The sequence below is a fragment of the Somniosus microcephalus genome, chromosome 12, assembly GCF_052327205.1.
Source record: "Somniosus microcephalus isolate GS21.2 chromosome 12, FLI_Smic_1.0, whole genome shotgun sequence".
Taxonomy (NCBI): domain Eukaryota; kingdom Metazoa; phylum Chordata; class Chondrichthyes; order Squaliformes; family Somniosidae; genus Somniosus; species Somniosus microcephalus.
Window position 1 is genome coordinate 153,411,399 of NC_140998.1, and position 20,646 is coordinate 153,432,044.

Here is a 20,646-nt window from a genome sequence, read left to right on the forward strand (position 1 = left end):
CGGGCCCTCAAGCTGCCAGTGGGAGTGAAGCTGCAGGCAAGGAGGAAGAGGAAGCCGGAGCATCAGCGCCACCCTCTCCCGAGGGAGCCCATGCCCACACTGGGACCACGTCTTCCCTGGAGGGGAGCAGGGGGGAATGGTCTGATGAGGGTGAAGCTCCAGGACCCAGCGGGCTGCAGCAACGTGATGTGGCTAGGGAAGCTCGGGGGCCTTCTCCCCGGAGGGAGAGTAGACCAGCGAGTCCTACTGCACTGGATGCAGAGGAGGAGCGGCTGATCGCTGAAATGAACACCCAGGTGGTGGACATGCACACTGAGCTCATGGGTGCAGTGGGAAGGGTGCCCGAATGCATTGAATCACTGGCAAGGAGTGTGGAGCACTTCGCTGTAGCACAGGCGGATGCCACGCAAATGTTTAGTGCTGCAATTCAGTCACTGGCTGCCATGACCCCATCTCTGACTGCTTTCATGCAGACTCAGATTGAGGCCATGCGAGCACTGACTGCTGCCATCCTCGCTGGTTTGGATACATTTCCCCGGGGCTCTCACCGCGCCGCAGCAGGCCAGCAATCTGTGCTCCAGCAGATTGCTCCGGATGCTGAAGTGCTGCCCTGCGGGAGTGCCAGTGTGTCGGTCGAGCAGGGAGTTGCTGTCCTCTCTCAAGATGACAGCATTCCTGCTGCCACCACTGTCACTTCGCCACTGCACTTGCCACCGCCTGTAGGACAGACTGCTGCCGCCCATGCAGAGTTGGTGCAGTCTGCAGCCGGGCCCTCCAGGCCCAGAGCTGGTCGAGGCCGTCCTTCAAGGGCATCTGCAGTCTCAGGTTGTGTCAATCAGCAGCCTTCCACCAGCCTTGCTGCAGCCACTGGGGTCCCATTACGGAGGAGCAGTAGGGTGGGAAGGGGGGAAGTGCGCAAGGGAAGGAGATCACCCTCGAAGGGCAAAAAGTAGGAGGTGTGACAAAATGTTGGTCATTTTTTTATTAAAGGCCGAGGTTCGTGGTCAAACTTTTGTTTAGTGTTTTGGACATTATCTCCAGGTTGTGAGAACCAGTTGTGTTAATGACTGTTTTTTTGTATTTGTTTCTATTAGTTTGTCATGAGGAAATGACACACACAGAGTTTGTAAAATAAATAAGTTTTTGTTTTCAAAATGTACATGCCTTTGGAATCATTGCTGCATTGGCCGGCTTAGGGGTTGCGGGTTGGTTTCATTCATGTTGTTCTCAATGGCAGAAGCCATTTCCTCAGCAGGGGCCTAGAACCGGCTTGCTATCAGCCGTTGACGGACGGCCCTTCTGGTTTCTACATTGTGGGCCTCCCTGCCGCCTTGGTGCTGCTGCTGATCATCCTCCTCCTCTTCCTCCTCCTCCTCTGGTGGTGCTCCAAGGCCTGGTGGCATTGGCTAGGTCCTGAGGATTGCCAGGTTATTCAGCATGCAGCACACAACTACGAAGAGGGAGACTCGCTCAGGCGAGTACTGCAGGGCTCCTCCTGAGTGGTCCAAACAGCGGAACCGTTGCTTGAGCACGCCGATTGTGTGCTCAAAGATTGTTCCTGGTAGCGAGATGGCTCTTGTTGTACCACAGCTCAGCAGGGGTGTTGGGCATACGGAGCAGTGTCATCAGCCAGGTGCACGGTGGATGTCCCTGAGAAGCCAACCACCTGGGTGATGCGGTGCCTGGAAAAGTTTTGCCACAGTAGTCTGGTGCAGGATGAATGCATCGTGGCTGCTGCCAGGATAGTGGGCATTGACAGCGAGTATCAGCTGTCTGTGGTCACAGACCAACTGCACGTTTAAGGAATGGAACCCCTTTCGGTTGCAGAAATCCTCGGCATTCTCATGCGGAGCACGCAAAGCCACATGCGTGCAGTCAATGGTGCCCTGCACCATGGGGAAGCCCGATATCCTAGCAAAGCCCATTGCGCGTTCTTGCTGCTTGTCCGGGGTCATGGGGAAAGAGATGTACTCTCGTCTCCTTTTATAGAGGGCATTTGTGACCTGATGGATGCAGCAATGGACCGCGAACTGGGAGATATTGGCGATGTCCCCAGTAGCTGATTGAAATGAGCCGGTGGCATAAAAGTTGAGAGCCACTGTGATCTTCACTGCCACTGACAGAGACGTCCTGGTCCTCAGGTGAGGCTGCAGATCTGGCTGCAGCAGGTGGCAGAGCTCAGTGACCACCTCCTTGCTGAAGCGCAGCCTTCGCAAACACTGCTCCTCAGACATATTAATGAATGAGACCTGTTGGCAAAATACCTGGGAGGGTAAGGTCTCCTGTACAGAGATCTGTTGGCCCTCCTCCATCTGGCCATGATTGCCATTCTCTCTCTGCATCTCTGTGGCCTCCGATTCTGCTGGCGCAGGACGATGCCCCAATCAGTGCAGCCCCCATAGTCTCTTGGCAATCAAAGTTATGAAGGTCAAAAACCAAAGTACCTGCAAAGTGATGCTCAGTAGCCAAAACTACTTCACACAGCATTGACTCAATGCAAAAGTCTCTCTTTCTCTCTCTCCGAATCTCTCTCTCTCTGTCAGAACGAGTGGTGCAAAAATGTCTACCACAGAAAAAGACAGGAAGAGGCCCCCTTTAAATAGCGCCCCCCCAGCCCCACAGCGAATGGGAAGCGTTCCAGTCTCCCTGTCGTTGGCTGCGCCAGGTGGAAAGGAGGGGGGTGCCACTCAATTTCCATTCCAGGGCGCCACAAGGGCATTGCACGCTCGAATGACGTCAAGATCTGCGTGTGCAGGAGATCGGGGCGGTATTGTTTGGCGCCGCCGCAAAATGTCCGTTCAATTTCACTAGCGGCGCAAACATCGCCGCGCCCGGGTGCTAGTTGCTTTGCGCCCTATTAGCGCCATCTTAAGGCGCTAACGGGAGGCGCAAACAACTGAATTTTTCCCCCATAGAGTCATAACGACACAGAAGGGGGCCATTCGGCTCATCAAGTCCGTGCTGGCTCTCTGTAGAGCAATCCAGTCAGTCCCATTCCCCTGCTCTATCCCCGTAGCCTTCAAGTGCCTATCCAGTCTCCCCTTGAAAACATTGAGGGGGAAAAATTCGGTTGGTTGCGCCACCCATTAGTGCCGAAAGAGGCCGAGAATTGGGGCACTAACCAACTAGCGCCCGGGCGCAGCGAACCCTGCGCCTCTTCCCATATTGAGCGGATATTTAGCGCAGGCGCTAAACCTTAGCGCCCGCTCACCGGCGCACGCAGATCATGATGTTATTTCAGTGTGCAACACCTTTGGGGCGCCCCGGACCGGAAATTCAGTGGCGCCCCCGTCCGTTCCGCCTGGCGCTAACAAGGACAGGTTACCTGGAACGTTTCCCAGTCGCTGTCGGGCTCGGGGGGCGCTCTTTAAAGGGGACTGTTCTGGATTATTAATGGCAGCCATTTTTGGACCAGAACTTCTTTGAGAGAGAGAGATCTCTCCCTGGCCCTCTCCGTGTGGCTGAAGTTTTGCCCGCCACAGGTAGGTTGCTGCCGATTTTGAGGCCTACAAGGCGCAGAGTGTGGCTGCAGATGATAATCGATCCGCCCCTTTAAGAGCTGGCCGGCGCCAGCGTGTCTGGGTGAAATCGATAATTGACGGCACCTGCGCTGCGCCCGCCCGCGGAGAAATTGTGTCGCGGCGCTGGGTTAGCGCCTTAAGACTACCGTGCAGCGCCTGATTTAGCGCCGCAATCACCTTCAGGGGCGCTGCAGCCCAATATCGCTTGAGGTGGCGATAAATTGCGCCTGGCGCTAAACTTTGCGCACCGCCAATACTAGCGCCCCAAACGGGGCGATACCGAATTTCTCCCCCCCCAGTTCTCCGCTTCCACCACTTCCGTCGACAGCGAGTTCCAGGTTGTTAAGTCTGTGTGTTCCAGTTATGGTTAATATGAATCACTGCACACAGACCACAAGAATAACTTTAACAGGTCTTTACTAGTCGAAGGTCAGGGCTGAACTAAAAGATACAAGACGCTATACAGGCTTATATACCCGAGTGGTCACTACTGGTATTACAGTACACAGGGGCTCTTAAAGGTACATACACTACAATTCCTCCCCTTTTAGATAATTAGTACATAACATTTTAAGTAATCATTAATTAACATGTTTACAAGAACAATAATCTACACATTTGCTGCAGTTAATCAATTATAAGTCAGTCTCTCTGGAGGCTTCCTGACTCAGTCCGGATAACGCCTCGGTGGTGTAGTAGTTTGAGGTGGTGTAGTAGGTTCTTTTGGCAAGGTCGATTCGGCTTGAATGCCAGTGTCGGGTTCATCTGGTTCCAGTATCACCGGATCGGAGGTAGATACTATGGGTATCTCTGCTTCATCATTAGGCGTATAGAGTTGTGGTGTAGGTTGTCCCTTTTCAGATGACTCTATGATCTGGTCAGCATGGCGCCTTATTATGCTTTCACCAATGTCCACGGTATACATCAGCGGTCCTAGTCGTGTGCAAATAGTTCCAGGCTGCCATTTCTCGGTACAGTAGTCCCGGGCCAAAATTTGTTGACCTATATGGAAGGTTCTAGTTGGCCTTTCATTCATGCCTTGAAATTGCCGGTTCTCTACGTCCCTTCTGATGTTTGGCTTGATCAAATCCAGCCGGCATCTTAGTCTTCTATTGAAAAACATCATGGTGGGAGTTTGGTTTGTAACCACATGTGTTGCATTCCTGTACGCAAACAAGAAGTTATCTACCTTATGTTGTAGATTTATGTCTTCATTACCCATGGCCTTTATGGCCTTCTTGAAGGTCTGGACAAACCTTTCAGCTAATCCATTGGTGGCGGGATGGTATGGGGCGGACGTGTAGTGCTTAACCCCATTGTTTTTTAAGAACTTCCTGAATTCTTCGGACACAAATTGCGGTCCATTATCAGAACAGATCTGTTCCGGCAGCCCATTCCTGGCAAATATGTTCCTTAATACTGTGATGGTTTTTTCCGTGGTGGTGGAGGACATCTTTATTACCTCCGGCCACTTGGAGTGTGCATCCACCGCGATTAAGAACATTGAGTCCATAAATGGACCAGCAAAGTCGATATGTACCCTTTGCCATGGAGATGAGGGCCACTCCCATGGATGTAGAGGGGCTTGTGGTGGGGCGTTTTGGACCTTCTGGCATCCTAGACAGCTCTTGGTCATTTCTTCGATGTCTCCATCGATACCTGGCCACCACACAAACGCTCTGGCTAAGTTCTTCATTTTCACTCCACCCAGATGCCCCTCGTGAAGCTCCTTTAGCACTTTATACTGGAGTTTGGGTGGAATCACCACTCTGGATCCACACATCAAGGTTCCTCGGCACACTGACAGCTGTTCTCTTCTTTGCGAGAATGCTGGCAACAGTGGTTCGCCATGTGCTGGCCATCCCTTCACCGTTAAATCGTAGACTCGTGAGAGAGTCGGGTCATTTCTCGTTTCCTTTTCAATGGTAGAATTTGTTACTGGTAGACATTCCACTATGGTTGAGTGGAACATCTCCACTGGGTCCACTGTAGGCGCCTCTTCTACCGTTGGCAACGGTAGGCGCGATAAACCGTCAGCATTCCCATGCTGTTTTGATCCTTTGTATTCTATGTCATATTGGTGTGCCCCTAGGAAAAGGGACCACCTCTGTAGCCTTTGCGCTGTCATAATGGGAACGCCCTTTTTAGGGTTGAATATGGATACCAACGGCTGGTGGTCTGTCAGCAGTGTAAACTTCTGGCCCTGCAGGTAATGATTAAACTTCTTTACTCCTCACACAAGGCTGAGAGCCTCCCTATCTATCTGAGCATAGTTGCGCTCAGCGGAGGTCAATGATCTGGATGCAAATGCGACTGGCCTTTCCAAGCCATTTGGCAACTTGTGTGAGAGTACTGCTCCAATACCATAAGGAGAAGCATCACAAGCTAAACGAATAGGTAGCGTTGGGTTGAAGTGAGCCAACACTTCCTCTGAGGTGATCAATGCCTTGCTTTTGCGAAAGGCCTTCTTACAGTCCTCGCTCCACTTCCATGGTACTTCTTTCTGCAAAAGAGCATTCAGCGGGTGCAGCACCGTGGATAGATTTGGCAGAAACTTATGGTAATAGTTAATCAACCCTAGGAACGACCTCAACTGGGATACATTTTCCGGAGCGGGAGCCTTCACAACAGCTTCGATCTTGTCAGGTGACTTGTGCAGCCCCTCCTGGTCAATGACATGACCACAGTACGAGATCCGTTTCTGAAAGAACTCACATTTCTGGCGATTAACTCGAAGTCCATATTCCTTCAATCTGGTGAGCACCAGTTTCAAATTTGCAAGGTGTTCCTCATCGTCATCTCCTGTAATCAGGATATCGTCCAAGTAACATTGAGTGCTTGGAATTCCCTGTAATACCTGCTCCATGGCCCTCTGCCAAATTGCTGGAGCCGAAGCCACTCCAAAAACCAGTCTATTATATCGATACAAGCCTCTGTGCGTGTTGATTGTGAGATACTGGCGCGACTCTTCCTCAACTTCCATCTGTAAGTACGCTTGCGCCAGGTCTATCTTGGTGAAGTGTTTCCCGCCAGACAATGAAGCAAAGATATCCTCAATCCGCGGAAGCGGATATTGCACCGTGTGAAGCACCGGATTAACTGTGATCTTGAAGTCTCCACAGATGCGGACCTTCCCCGGTTCCCCTGGCTTGTTACTCGATGAACGCTTCATGACGGGAACAATGGGCGTGGCCCACTCACTCCAGTCCACCTTAGACAGTACTCCTGAACGTTCTAGCCCTTCCAGCTCAGCTTCCACAGCAGGTCGTATCGCATAAGGTCTGGCTTTGAAAAATTTTGGGTTTGCATGTTCTGCAATCTTGATTTTTGCCTTAATTCCTCTCAGTGTTCCCAATCCCTGTTGGAACACCTCTTTAGCCTCATCCAATATTCTGGACAATCGTTCAGGTTTGACATCTTTTTTTCCGGAATCTACCGTTATTGCTTTTAGGGAGTGCCAGTCCATATTTATTTTCCATATCCACTCCCGTCCCAGAAGTGGTGGACCTCCCTCAGGTAGTACATATAAGTCCATTCCTTGGTGTTCTTTGCCCTTGTGTATCACCTTGACTTTTATCTTTCCGATGGGGTATACTCTTTGCCCCGTGTATGTCTGCAATACTATCTCCGTATCCCGTAGGGGAACATGTGTGAATAACCTTTTGTAATCTTGCTTATTCATGACCGTCAACGCCGATCCAGTGTCCAATTCCATCTTCACTTGGACTCCTGCTATCTGCAGTGTGACCCAGATAGTTTGTAGGTCAGCTTCCTTACTCACATTGTGAATTCTCAGACTACCCAGTTCCTTGCTGTTGGAGTCTGAATCCGAATTCTGTTCATCCGAACTCTTCTCAGCCACCTTATGTACCTTTCTGCACTTTTCCTGCGGTGACTTTTTGTTGCTGGTCTTCTTTCCTGACCGGCATACTTTAGCTGTGTGACCAAGCTTGCCACATTTTCTACATTCCTGGTTTTTAAACCAGCATTAGTTCTGATCGTGTGTTGTCTTTCCACAACGATAACATTTCGCTGTACCCAAAGCCATTTGATCTACGCTGAGTACCGCTGCCTTCAGCTGCATTTCCGCAGTGCCTCTCGCTGCGGCTTCGTGCGATGCTGCAATAGTGACAGCCTTATCAAGTGTAAGATCATTCTCTTCAAGCAGCCGCTTTTGTGTTCCTTCTTTCGACAATCCACACACGAATTTGTCTCTCAGTGCCTCTGTCAGTCTTTCCCCAAACTGACAGTATTTCGCTAGCTTACGCAGTTCAAATAAATACTCCGCGTTGCTTTCCTCTTTCAGTTGCGTTCTCGCATAAAATTTAAATCGTTCCGCTAACATCAGCAGTGTGGGGTTCAAATGATTTCTCAGGACAGCAACAATATTAGCGAAAGCCTGATCCGCCGGTTTAGCTGGTGATAGAAGATGCTTCAATAGCCCATATGTCTTCGCACCCATTGAGTTTAGTAAGGTTAGTGCTTTATCTTCATCGGATATTTTATTTGCCTTACAATAAATCTCTATGCGTTCTACATACGTGGCCCAATCTTCAACATCGGGATCGAAATCGTTGATGTTACCACGCTTAGGCATCCTCGCAATCTTCTTGAGAAACAAAAAGACATTTTTCTTTAATTTTTTTTTAAAATGGCGGTTTACCACGCTTGTCTTCTTCCCCCGCCTACGAAAATGGCGGCTTCCCGCGTTTGCCTTTCTCCCCCGCTGGCTGTAATGGCGATTGCCGTATTGCTGCGTTCGTCCTCCCCAGCGGTTCTCAAATCGTGCCTCCCAGCCCCTCTTGCAGTCCGGTCCTTTCCCCCGGCTGCGGCTGAGTTCTCCGCGGTTTTTAAAAAAAAATTTCTCCCGCGCCTTACGCTGTCCCGGTCGCTGCGCCTCGCAGCCTCGGTAGCTGCCCGGCCTTTTTCACCGGTCGCGGTCGAGCTCTCTCTCGACGCTATTGCGTCTCCCAGCCCGCTTGCAGCCCGGTCTTTTACACCGGCTGCGTTTGCATTCACCGCGGCTCCCGTGCCTTACGCTGCCCCAGTCTCAGCGCCTCTGGCCCCGACTTCTGTCCGGCTCTTTTCCCCGGCCGTGGTCGAGTTCTCCGCCCTTATATCCTCCGTTTTTCCCTCCCCTACTTCACAGCCAACGTGGCCGACTTGCTGCTCGTCGCTGATCGGCTTACCCACCACCGTGATAGAAGGGATGATCACTGCCTGTCGCTGATGGAAGGCTTCGTGTCAGGATTCTTCCTTGCTCTTCAGACCCGAGTCTTTTCTCAGCAGGATGATGAGGGCGGATGCCTCTTCTCGACGCCCGTTAAACTGCCTTGGATATGTCTCTGCCGCAGGGTAAGATCGTACTCGTCGCCACTGTTAAGTCTGTGTGTTCCAGTTATGGTTAATATGAATCACTGCACACAGACCACAAGAATAACTTTAACAGGTCTTTACTAGTCGAAGGTCAGGGCTGAACTAAAAGATACAGGCCTAGAAATTCAGTATAGCCACTTTTGGGGCGGTAAAGTCGGGCGGGCGCTAAAGTTAGCGCCCGCCGGAAAGTGGAGGCCACTTCGCCGATATTCAGTAGCTTTGGCCAAGGAGTTTGGGCGAGCGCTGAAACTGGCGTTGCACCCCTATCTTTAGGCGCTAAGCCGGCGGTGCGGACTGATAACACCGAGGCCGGGCGCAGCGCAGGTGCGGTCATGTTTTGATTGACAGCAGACACCCTGACGCCGGCCAGCTCTTAAAGGGGGAAGGGTCGACTTGGTCTGCTGCCACGCCCTGGATAGTGGAGCCCTCCAGCTAGGCCTGAACACTGCTGCTGGACCCAAATAGCGCCTGAAGCCATGCAGAAGGCCCGTGAACGAGCGCAGCGCTTCTCAGAGCATGCTTTGAGGGTGCTGCTTAGGGGTTTGGAGAAGAAAAGAGATATCTTGTGCCCGGACAGTGGCAAGAAGGCTCCCAAGAGGCTGTACAGGAGAGCCTGGAGGGAAATCGCCCAGAGGGTCACAGCCAACAGCGATGTCCCCAGGACTGGTGACCAATGCCGCAAGAAGTTCAACGACCTCACTCGGTTGGTCAGGGTGAGTACCCTTTCCAGTGTCCTCCTCATCCTTGCATGTGCACCTCACATTATGGGCAAAGGGACCTCAAAGGCCTAATGGCCAGCCCTCCTCCAGCAGCTATGGCACTGGCATGATCATCAGTAGCACTTTCTGCACTTGACACACTGGCCAAGCTATTCGACCATGGGAGGCAGTGCACACAACAACAGGGCACCACACTGGCCAAGCTATTCGACCATGGGAGGCAGTGCACACAACAACAGGGCACCACACTGTACTTAGAGGCCGTCCTTTCTCTTGCAGGCCAAGCTGGCGCAGAATCTGAAGAGCCGGACTGTCACCGGGGGAGGCCGTGTCCAGTTCCAGGAGCTCAGTGACCTGGAGGAGCGCGTGGCTCGACTCATGCGGCCCGGGTGATTGGCCCCGTTGCTATTGGAGATGCCGACCCTGTCCTGGGCCCCAATGGTAATGACCGTTTGGACCTCTCTCGTTCTCCTTGCGCTTCAGATCTACATCCTTTGCCACTGTCCCACCAATGCGCATAATGCCACCACTCATGCCTCCCTCGCTGACGCCCTGTCCTCACTCTAAAGCTACTCTTGCGCCTTCCTGCTTTCAGCTGGTGAGGAGGAGGTCCCTGAAGCTGCGAGTGTCAGTCCCTCGGAAGAGGAGGACGACGAGGACCAAGAGGAAGGCGGCACATTGGGGGAACCCTCATCCGCGCCAGGGGATGGCAATGGAGGGGACACGTCTTGCCTGGAGGAGAGCCAGGGGGAAGTGTTGCAGGGGGGTGTAGCTCCTGTGCCCAGTGGCGTCCAGCCACGCGGGAAGGGTCGGGCAGCACGGCTGCCTTCTCCCCAGAGGGGGGAAGTGTTGCAGGGGAGGGCAGTTGCTGGGCCCAGTGGCGTCCAGCCACGCGGGAAGGGTCGGGCAGCACGGCTGCCTTCTCCCCAGAGGGGGGAAGTGTTGCAGGGGAGGGCAGTTGCTGGGCCCAGTGGCGTCCAGCCACGCGGGAAGGGTCGGGTAGCACGGCTGCCTTCTCCCCAGAGGGGGGAAGTGTTGCAGGGGAGGGCAGTTGCTGGGCCCAGTGGCGTCCAGCCACGCGGGAAGGGTCGGCCAGCTCGGCGGCCTTCTCCCCAGAGGGAGAGTCCGGCCTCCAGTCCGGAGACGGTCCTCGCCCAGGAGGTGCGCCTCCTTGATCAAATGTCCGCGGATTCGGAGCGGCGCCACACCGAGTTCATGGGGGTTGTGGGACAGTTGCCTCAGGCCATTGAGTCCCTGGCTCATAGTGTGGCCGATTTCGGGGACTCACAGGCCAGGGGTGTCGAACAACTCGCGGCAGCACAGGACGCGAGTCGAGAGTTCATGAGTGGTGCCGTGCAGACACTGGCTGGTCTGATGCGGGCACAGACCAGGGCAGTACGGGCACTCACTTCTGCCACACTCGCTGTGTCACGGACGCATCGCCAGGGCACCCGCCGCGCTGCTGCAGCACAGCGGTCTGGCCTTCACCAGATTGCTGCGCTTGCTGCAGTGCCAGCCCGGCCGAGTGCCAGTGTCTCTGGCGACCAGCGAGCGCCTGGCATCAGCCAGCTTGCCCCCATTGCTGCAGCCGCCACTGCCACTCCCCCAGCAAAGCTGCGACGAGCTGCTGGAGAGACTGATGCTGCCCAGCCACAGCTGCAGCAGTCAGCAGCCGGCCCCTCCAGGGCCGGAGCTTGTCTAGGCCGACCCCAAAGGGCATCTGCCGTCACGCATTGTGCCCCTCAGGAGCCTTCCCCCAGCCTTGCAACACCCACAGGGCCCAGGTTGAGGCGGAGCAGCAGGTCGGGCAGGGGCCGGAGAAGCCTGCACAAGGACTCGCCCTCTCGGCACACCAAGTAGAGTGTGTTGCCAAATGTTTTTTTATATGGGGGTGTTTGTGTTCTGTATGGGGGGGGTTTATTTTGGTAAGGCCGAAGATGATGGCAAATGTTTTTTTAGATGGGGGTGTTCGTGTTCTGTATGGGGGGGTTTGTCTTGGTAAGGCCGAGGATGAAGGCCAATTGGATGGACAAGTTTTGTTATTCCTCCCCAGGTTGTGGGAGTGAGATATGTTTTTGACTGTTTTTTGGGGGTCTTGTCTGTTTTTGTGTTTCATGTGGGAAGGGCCCTGAGTTTGTTAAATAAAGCTTTTTATTTATTCAGCTTGTCCATGTGTCATGTTTCAAGTGGTTGTTGCGTTAACCGGCTGAGGGCTTGCGGAGCGGCTGAATTCAGGTGCGTTCATTGCCACAAGCCATTCCCTGACAGGGGGCCTAGAAGTGTCGTTCAATAAGCCGCCGGCGGACGGCCCTTGGACCTTGTGGCTCCCTCCTGGGCTGGTACTCCTCCTCCTCCTCCTCCTCCTCCTCCTCATGCTCCTCCTGCTCCTCCTCCTGAGGTGGTGGTCCAACGTGAGGTGGCAGTGCCTGAGTCCTGCGGATAGCCAGGTTGTGCAGCATGCAGCAAACGACGACGAACTGGGAGACTCTATCCGGCGAATAATGTAGAGATCCGCTGGAACGATCCAGGCAGCGGAACCGTTGCTTGAGGACGCCAATCGTTTGCTCTATGATGTTCCTTGTGGCTTGATGGCTTTCGTTGTATGCCTCCTCAGCAGGGGTCCTGGGCGCGCGGAGCGGGGTCATGAGCCATGTACACAAAGGGTAGCCCTTGTCCCCGATAAGCCATCCCCTTGGGGGAGGCTGTGCCTGGAACATGTCAGCCACAGTAGTCTGGCGCAGGATAAATGCATCGTGGCTGCTGCCTGGAAAGCGGGCATTGACAGCTAGGATGCGCTGCCTGTGGTCACACACCAGCTGTACATTGAGGGAATGGTAGCCCTTCTGGTTGCGGTAATCCTCGGCATTGTCGATGGGTGCCCGCATAGCCACATGCGTGCAGTCAATGGCGCCCTGCACCATGGGGAAGTCGGCGATCCTGGCAAATCCGACTGCACGCTGCTCCTGCCTCTCTAGGGTCATGGGGAAGGAGATGAATTGGTGTCTCCTTGCGAAAAGGGCATCGGTGACCTGCCGGATGCAGCGATGCACGGCGGACTGGGAGATGTTCGCTATGTCCCCAGCAGCGGCTTGGAAGGAGCCGCTTGCATAAAAGTTCAGAGCCACCGTGACCTTCACTTCCACCGACAGAGACGTCCTGCACATCAGCTGTGGACGCAGATCTCTGTGAAGCAGCTGGCAGATCTCTGCAACCACCTCCCTTCTGAAGCACAGCCTCTTCACACAATGCGCGGCAGTCATGGTGAGATAGGACACCTGCTGCCGGTATTCCCTGAGTGGGTAAGGCCTACGTTGCCGACGCCTGATGGCCCCTCTGCGTCTAGGCATGGCTGCCCCTCTCACACAGCGTCTGCGAGCCCTTCGCACATAATGCTGGAACTGAGGGTTGGAACCCCATGCAGCCCCCATAATATACTTGCAAACAGTGAAATCACAATGAGTCAAATTTCCAAGCTCTGGCCAGAAGCCAAAAATACCTCTCCTATGTTGTCCCAAATCAGTAAGGTCTGTTCCTTGGTCTCTGTCCAGAAATCCAAAGCACTAAAGTCATTGCAGCAAAATGGCTGGCCTTTATACCTCAGTCTAAGTGCCCTTTAATTAGCGCTCCCCGAGGCCCGCAGGGCCTCTGCTGCGTTCCACTTCACAGTTCTTAACAGCGCCACGCCCACATTGGGCAGGCGCCACTGAAGTTCCGGTTTGGGGCGCACAAATGGCGTTGCACGACGAAATGACGCCATAAGCTGCGCGCGCAGCTGAGCGCGCGCAAACACTTTGCGCCGGCGCAAAATGTCAACTGAAGTTGGGCGCTGCACCCGGGCGCAAAGTGCCTAGCGCTCGAAATCTACTCCTCTTATGGCACTAATGGCTGGCGAACGCAACTGAATTTCTAGGCCACAAGACGCTATACAGGCTTATATACCCGAGTGGTCACTACCGGTATTACAGTACACAGGGGCTCTTAAAGGTACATACACTACACAGGTCCTCACCACTCGCTGCGTAAAAAAGTTTTTCCTCACGTCACCCCTGTATTTCTTGCCCAAAACCTTAAATCTGTGTCCCCTAGTCCTTGTACCATCAACTAGTGGGAACAGCCTTTCCCCATCTAGCCTATCTAAACTTGTCATAATCTTGTACACCTCTGTCAAATCACCCATCAACCTCCTTTGCTCTAATGAGTCTGTGTTTACAAATGCAGTTATACTGAATAACAGGACACAGACTACAGAAGTAAGTAAACAGGTCTTTAGTGATTGAGGGTCAGGGCGGAACTGAGGTACACTTTGCTCTGCAGGGTTTATATACCGGTGTGGTCACCACCGGTACTACAATGTACAGGGGCCATTGAAAAGTAGTCCATCACCTTAAGGTATCCTCTTAAGGTAGTACAGGTTACATACACTACAATTCCTCCCCTTTTAGCTTAACAGTGGACACCCCCAATTAATACACTACATGGATAACATATATACAATTTACACACAATAACTGTTCAAAGATTCAGTCTCTGAGGAGGCCTCCTGATCCGGCCCGGATAACGCCTTTCAGGGATCTCTGGTTCCCGTTGCTGGGGTGACTCATCCACTTGATCTCCTATGGATTCAACATCATCCAATACGTTCGAGCCTTAGGTAGCTGCTACAGGCTCAATAAGTTCTTCAACTGGTGCCTCTGCCGTAGACATGGGGTCGACCCTTGCTCTCGATTCCACAAGTTGGTCAGCATGACGTCGTATTACGTTCTCTCCAACGTCTACCGTGTACATCAAGGGTCCCTGTCGTGCAAGAATTGTCCCAGGTTGCCATTTATCATCCCCATAGTCCCTGGCCAACACTGGTTGTCCTATTTCAAAACTACGAGTGGCCTTTTTATTTACATGCTGGAATTGCTTGTTTTCGACTTCCCGTCGCACATTGGGTTTTAACAAAACCAACCGGGACCGCAACCTTCTGTTATAGAACATTATGGCAGGGCTTTGATTTGTCACTGCATGCGTGGCGTTTCGATACGCCATTAGGAAATTGTCCACCTTGTGTTGCAGTGGAATATGATCTTCACTCATGGCCTTTATCGCCTTTTTGAACGTTTGTACAAATCTCTCGGCCAACCCATTTGTAGCCGGATGATATGGGGCAGATGTATAGTGTTTCACCCCATTCTTTTTCATGAATTTCTGGAATTCTTCTGGTACGAACTGTGGTCCGTTGTCTGAACATATTTGCTCCGGCAATCCATTCCTTGCAAATATGGTTCTTAGAACTGCAATCGTCTTCTCAGAGGTAGTGGTCAACATCTTAATCACTTCTGGCCATTTAGAATGTGCGTCTACTGCTATCAAAAACATGGAATCCATGAATGGACCTGCAAAGTCGATATGCACACGTTGCCATGGGGCTGAAGGCCATTCCCACGGATGCAGCGGTGCAATTGGAGGTGCGTTCTGAACTTTTTGGCACCCTGAGCAGCTTTTAGTCAGATCCTCTATTTGTTTGTCGATACCTGGCCACCACACATAAGCCCTAGCAAGGCTTTTCATCTTGGCTCCCCCCAGATGACCTTCGTGCAATTCTTTTAGAACTCTCTCCCTTAATTTAGGAGGAATAATCACCCTTGTTCCATACATCAATGTTCCTTGACATACGGACAGCTGTTCTCGTCTGGCTGAGAATGCTGGTAACAGTGGTTCGCCATGTGCTGGCCATCCCTTCACCGTCAAGTCGTAGACCCGAGACAGTGTCGGGTCATTTCGGGTCTCTCTCTCAATACCCGCGTTGGTGACTGGTAAGCATTCGATGATGGTCGAGTGAAATATCTCGACAGGGTCAACTGCCGGTGCCTCTTCCGCTGTAGGTAGTGGCAGGCGCGACAGCCCATCAGCATTACTATGTTGCTTTGTACCTTTGAATTCAATATCATATTGATGTGCCCCATGAAAAAGGGACCATCTCTGAAGCCTCTGCGCCGTCATTACCGGAACACCCTTCTTAGGGTTGAAAATGGAAACCAACGGCTGGTGATCTGTCAGCAGCGTAAACTTTTGGCCTTGCAGGTAATGGTTAAATTTCTTAACTCCCCACACGAGGCTGAGAGCCTCCCTATCTATCTGAGCATAGTTGCGCTCAGCGGAGGTCAATGATCTGGATGCGAAAGCGACTGGCCTTTCCGAGCCATCTGGAAACTTATGTGAGAGCACTGCCCCAATACCATATGGAGAAGCATCACAAGCTAAGCGAATAGGCAGCGTTGGGTTAAAGTGAGCCAACACTTCCTTAGAGGTGATCAGTGCCTTGCTCTTTTGAAAAGCCTGCTTACAATCATCGCTCCACTTCCATGGTATTCCCATTTGCAAAAGAGTGTTTAGCGGGTGTAACACCGTGGATAAATTTGGAAGAAACTTGTGGTAATAGTTAACCAACCCGAGGAACGACCTCAACTGGGATACATTTTCCGGTGCTGGAGCTTTGACAACAGCTTCAATTTTGTCAGGTGACTTATGGAGCCCCTCCTGATCAATGACGTGGCCGCAGTACGAGATTCGCTTTTGAAAGAACTCGCATTTCTGGCGATTAGCTCTTAGCCCATATTCTTTCAATCTGATGAGCACCTGCTCCAAATTCGCGAGGTGATCCTTATCGTTATCTCCTGTAATCAGGATGTCATCCAGGTAGCATTGTGTGCCTGGGATTCCCTGCAATACCTGCTCCATGGCCCTTTGCCAAATCGCTGGAGCCGATGCCACTCCAAAAACCAGTCTATTATACTGATATAAGCCCTTATGTGTGTTGATCGTGAGATACTGATGTGACGCTTCATCAACTTCCATCTGTAGGTATGCCTGCGCCAGGTCTATCTTGGTGAAGTGTTTCCCGCCAGACAGCGAAGCGAGGATATCTTCAATCCGCGGAAGTGGATATTGCACCGTGTGAAGAACTGGATTAACAGTGATCTTGAAATCGCCACAGATGCGAACCTTCCCAGGTTCCCCCGGCTTGTTGCTCAACGAACGCTTCATGACAGGAACAATGGGTGTGGCCCATTCGCTCCAGTCCACCTTGGACAGTACCCCTGAACGTTCTAGCCCTTCCAGCTCTGCTTCCACAGCAGGTCGTATCGCATAAGGCACCGGTCTGGCTTTGAAAAATTTTGGGTTTGCATGTTCTTCAACCTTGATGGTTGCCGTAATTCCTTTCAGTGTTCCAAGTCCCTGTTGGAACACCTCCTTAGCATCGTCTAAGAGTTTGGACAGTCGTTTAGGTTTGACGTCATCCTCCTTACAGGAATCTACAGTCAGTGCTTGTATGGAATGCCGGTCCATATTTATTCTCCGGATCCATTCCCGTCCCAGTAGTGGCGGACCTCCATCAGGTAACACATACAAGTCCATTTTCTGACTTTCTTTACCATTGTAGACCACATTTACCTTTATCTTTCCTTTGGGGTATACTATTTGCCCCGTGTATGTTTTCAATACAATCTCCGTATCCCTCAGGGGAATGTGCGAGAATAACCTTTTGTAACCTTGCTTATTCATGACCGTTAATGCCGACCCTGTGTCCAATTCCATCTTCACTTGGACTCCTGCTATCCGGAGCATGACCCAGATAGTTTGGTGGTCTGCTGTGTTACCCACATTATGTATTTTCAGACAACCCAGTTCCTTACTGCTGGAGTCTGAATCCGTCTTCTGTTCATCCGAACTGTTCTCTGTCACCTTGTGTACTTTTTTGTACTTCTCCTGCGGTGACTTTTTGCTGCTGGTCTTCTTTCCTGACCGGCATACTCTCGCTATGTGACCAAGTTTGCCACATTGCCTGCATTCTTTGTCTTTGAACCAGCACTGGTTCTGGTCATGCGTTGTCCTTCCGCAACGATAGCACTTTACTGCGGCCAATGCCATTTCATTGGTGCTGAATTCCAGTGGCCTTTGCTGTATCTCTGCAACGCCCCGTGCTGCTGCCTCGTGGGATGCTGCAATGCTGAAAGCTTTGTCCGGTGTAAGATCCTTTTCCTCTAGCAGTCGCTTCTGGGTTCCTTCCCTTAGGAGCCCACACACAAATTTATCTCTCAGTGCGTCTGCTAGTCCTGTTCCGAACTGGCAGTACTTTGATAACTTGTGCAGTTCTATTAGGAATTCAGCAGTGCTTTCTTCTTTAAGTTGAATTCTTTTGTAGAATTTAAATCGTTCCGCTATCAGCAGCGGCGTGGGGTTTAAATGCTCTTGCAGGATAGTAACAATATCCACGAAACTCTTCCCTACCGGTTTGTCTGGGGTTACAAGGTTCCTTAATAACCCGTACGTCTTCGCACCCATCGAGTTTAATAGGGTTAGTGCTTTCTTATCATCCGGTACCTCATTCGTTGTACAGTAAACTTCGATGCGTTCCACATAAGTGGCCCAATCTTCCACATCGTTATCAAAAGCAGTGATGTTACCCGTTTTTGGCATCCTTGCTGAGTTTCTCCTTTCCCTTCGGATATTATTTAATATGATGACTTTTTTATTAATTTTTTTATTTAAGATGGCGGCTTTTCCCGCGCTTGGCGGCTTTTCCCGCGCTTGTCTTCTTCCCCTGCCGACTCAAGATGGCGATTCCCGCGCTGCTGCTGTCCACGCCTCCCAGCGGTCCTTTATTTTCCTTGCGCTGCTGCTCTTGTTGCCCCGCCGCTCCCGCGGTCCTTGTGGCCATAAACGCTTTTCTGGCTGCTGCGCATCTCTGCCCCGATTGCAGTCCGGCCCCTGACACCGGCTGCGGTCGTGTTCTCCGCCCTTTTCATCGTTTTCCCTCCCCTTCTCCCACTGACAACTCGGCCGACTTCCCCCCCGTGCCGCTCGATCGGGCTTACCCGCCGCTGTCGTAGAAGGGATGATCACTGATGTTGGACTTCGTGGCCAGAAAACCAACCCGGGTTCCCGATGGCCTCCCGTGCGATGCAGTGCTCAGCAGGATGTTGAGGGCGGATGCCCTTTTTCGACGCCCGTTTCTGAGGACGAAGCTTCCTTAGATGTAAAACTGCCGCTAGGTAAGATCAGACTCGTCGCCACTGTTGAGTCTGTGTTTACAAATGCAGTTATACTGAATAACAGGACACAGACTACAGAAGTAAGTAAACAGGTCTTTAGTGATTGAGGGTCAGGGCGGAACTGAGGTACACGTTGCTCCGCAGGGTTTATATACCGGTGTGGTCACCACCGGTACTACAATGTACAGGAGCCATTGAAAAGTAGTCCATCACCTTAAGGTATCCTCTTAAGGTAGTACAAGTTACATACACTACAAAAACAAATCCAGCTTCTCCAATCTGTCCTTGTAGCTAAGATCCCCCATCCCAGGGACCATTCTGGTAAATCTCCTCTGCACCCTCTCAAGGGCCTTCACATCCTTCCTAAAGTGTGGTATCCAGAACTGGACACAATACTCCAGTTGTGGCCTAACCAGCGCTTTATAAAGGTTCAGCATAACTTCTCTACTTTTGTACTCAATACCTCTATTTATGAACCTAAGATCCCATATGTTTTGCTAACCACTCTCTCAATATGTCCCACCACCTTCAGGGACCTATGCACATTAACTCCCAGGTCCCTCTGTCCCTGCACACTCTTTAAAACTGTGCCATTAAATGTATATTGCCTCTCCCTGTTCCTTCTGCCAAAATGCATCACTGCACACTTCTCTGTATTAAATTCCATCTGCCACTTGTCTGGCCATTCTACTAGCCTTTCTATGTCCTGTTGCAGTCAATTGGTATCTTCATCACTGTTTGCCACACCCCCAAGTTTGGTGTCATCGGCAAATTTAGAAATTCTACTCTGTATTCCAATATCCAGGTCATTTATATATATATCAAAAAAAGCAGTGGCCCCAGCATTGACCCTTGAGGAACACCACTGTCTACCATCCTCCTGTTTGAAAAACAGCCATTCACCACAACTCGCTGTTTTCTGTCCTTAAGCCAATTCCTTATCCAAGCTGCCACTGACCCACCTATTCCATGAACCTCAATTTTGTTAACCAGCCTTCTATGTAAACTTTGTCAAACGCCTTCCGAAAATTCATGTAGACAACATCCATTGCATTCCCTTCATCAATCCTCCCTGTTACTTCATTAAAAATTCAATTAGATTAATCAAACACGATCTGCCTTTTACAAATCTGTGTTGGCTCTCCTTAATTTAGCTTAAACTTCTCCAAGTGCCCGTTAATTTTATCCTTGATTATTGTTTCTAAAACTTTACTCACCACTGATGTTAAACTGACTGGCCTGTAGTTACTAGGATTGTTCTTACACCCTTTCTTGAACAATGGTGTCACATTTGCCACTTTCCAATCCTCAGGCAGCTCCCCCACATCTAGGGAAGATTGGAAAATTATGGCAAGCCCTTCCGCTATCTGCTCCCCCAATTCCCTTAGCAACCTGGGATGCAAGCCATCTGGACCAGGTGACTTGTCCACTCTAAGCATACCCAGCCTTTCTAGTACATCCTGTCTATTAATTTTCACCCCTTCCATTGCTTCTAGCTTTTCCACTTCTACCGATATTTTGTCAGCATCCATCTCCTTAGTAAACACCGATACAAAATACTCATTGAGTATTCTAGCCTGGCCCTGTGCCTCTAAGCATATATCACCTTCTTTGTCTCTAATAGGCCCCACCCCACCTCTTACTACCCACTTACTGTTTACATGCCAGTAGAAGATTTTTGGGTTCCCTTTTATGTTAACCGCCATTCTGCTCTCATATTCTCTCTTTGCCAATCTTATTTTCATCTTCACATCTCCTCTGAACTTATTGTATTTGGTCTGTTCTCCCTTGAAGAATTCACCTGACATGCATCATACACCCTCTTTTTTTGTTTCATCATCTTCTCTATCTCCCTCGTCATCCAAGGAGCTCTTGCTTTGGTTCCCTTACCCTTCCCTCTTGTTGGAATGTACCTAGCCTGTACTTGGAACATCTCCTCCTTAAAGATCACCCATTGTTCCGTTACAGTTTTTCCTGTCAGTCTTTGGT